This window comes from Cynara cardunculus, unplaced genomic scaffold (assembly GCF_001531365.2).
Source record: "Cynara cardunculus var. scolymus isolate 2C unplaced genomic scaffold, CcrdV1 Un_Scaffold_1677, whole genome shotgun sequence".
NCBI classification, from domain to species: Eukaryota; Viridiplantae; Streptophyta; class Magnoliopsida; order Asterales; family Asteraceae; genus Cynara; species Cynara cardunculus.
In genome coordinates, this window is record NW_020200834.1 from 54,016 (window position 1) to 56,300 (window position 2,285).

Consider the following 2,285-nt stretch of genomic DNA (forward strand, 5'->3'; position numbering starts at 1 on the left):
CTTGCTCTCATATTGAGCATTAACCGTATCTTTTTAATCGTTGACCAAAGAGGTGACATTCGTAAGCAAGAATCTACAATCTGTGCTCGGGTTCTGTGCCTCACGGCCGGTAATACTTGTCTAAATCACCCCCCAGAAACCATTATCTTTTCACTGAATGGGAGTGCCACCCCTATGATGTCTTGAATTGAAAAAAAAAATTCCTCTGTGCTCTATTATTTAAGGAAATTAAGAAATTTATGTAAAAAGACATGAACATGAGAAAAGTAAAAAATTTAAAACCTCCATTTTAAATGATCAAGTTCAAGAAAAAAAATTGAAATAAATACATTATTTAACATTTTCATTTTAAATTATTAAGTTTTTAAATTTCTTTTAAAAAATAAATCAACGGACATTTAGAAATTGGTTATTTACATTATTTTAACTTAAAAAAACTATGTGTAACCGGTTAGTAATGTTTTAAATTAACAGAAAAAACCTAAATCAGTTTTATCGATCGTTCCTAAACCCTACATTATTCAAACCTCTTGCACCCAACGACACTGCTTCTACTCTCCTTTGCCACCCCAAGCTGCCTCGTCGTCGTCCGCTCTCATTTTTTAATCTATTTATACGTACCCAACTAAATTGTTGGAAAAGAAAGAAAATCAAAAGACAAAAAAATCAAAAAGAAAAGATCTGGCAGGGGCAACGACAACCGCAAGCAGCAAAAGGGAGCGATGTTGTGGTTGCAAGAGCTATGAAAAGTGTAGGATTTGAAACAATGTAACTATTTGGGTTGTTCTTATATTTTTAAATTTTTTTAATCAGTTACAAATAAATTTTTATTTAAGTTAAGAATGTAAATAACAAATTCTTAATTAAGAATCAAAATCTTAATAATTTAAAATAGAAAGGTTAAGGGGCCGTTTGCCAAACGCTTACCCGAGTAAGTATTTACCAAGTCATATTACCTCACCGGATGAATATGGTAAGGATCAAGAATCTTACCCGGTAAGAGCGAGACAAGGACCAAGAGTCTTACCCGATAAGTGAGAGCAACGACTCTTACCACGATAAGCGTTTACCGGATAAATTGTTGCATAGAATGTCGTTTTAGTAGACTAAAATCTTACCATTTAATTAAATAATAATGTTAAATTTTATTGGTAAACACTTACCAAATAAGTATTTGATAAACAACCCCTAACTATTTAATCATTTCAAATAAAGAATTCATTCTTTTGCTCGAATGAATAATATTTAAAGTGGCTTAGTTAATTAACCATCAAAAAACCTATATCAGAAAAACACAATTATTTAATTTCTTCAATCTGTATCAATATTAATGATGGCCAAACCGACCCGGCCTGGCCCGGGACCGGTAATGATTGGTTATAGGATCTAAATCTAGGATCGATTATGGACTTTTAGGGTGCGTTTTGAATGTAGAACTAGACAGTAGAAAGTTTCTAGGTTAAAACAAGACAAATGTGTGGGATAAAAATATATTTTGTTTGTCTCACCAAAACCAGGAAAATCATATAAGATTGAAAAATTACTAAATTACACATGTCAAATTAAAATCTTAAAACATTCCACTATTATTTTATCCTGTCTACTACACCTTTCACTAGTCCGTCCTGTTCAGTTATGTCCAGTTTCATCAAACACACCCTTATAAAACCCAAAAACAAAAAATGTAAACGAAATGGCTAGCGACCATTCATGCAAAAAGAACTATAGTAAAATTTCAGGTGGAACCATGTATACGGGTTTTATATACTTCTTTCGTCCTAAAATAAATGTCATAATAAAAATTAAATACAGTTTTAATAAAATGTAATTGTTATACCATTTAATCAATTACATAACAATTGTATCCTTATTAATAACGGGAGTAATGAATTTCGAACTAAAATTTTGAATCAAATTATATTAGAAACGTGATAGTTTTAAGATAAAAGAATTATTTAATATATTACATCTTAGGCCAATAGAAAACCCATGTGAAATTTCCAATCAATTATTTCCGGTGTTTGTGTGTATCTATTTTGTCTTTAAATACAAGTAACAAAAAAGCAAATTTGATTGAAACTATGTTATGAAGTACTCTACAAACTATATATATATATACTAGTAGTGTATTCTTGTGATGCAGCGTGGGTGAATCACAATTCTGAAACATTAGTTTGATCTTGAATCATGAGTTTGTATTGTTATTTTGCAAGTCAACTAATATATAAAGTTGAAGGTTAATACGGTGTATTAGCAAGATCAAATGAAAAAATAATTGCACAAGT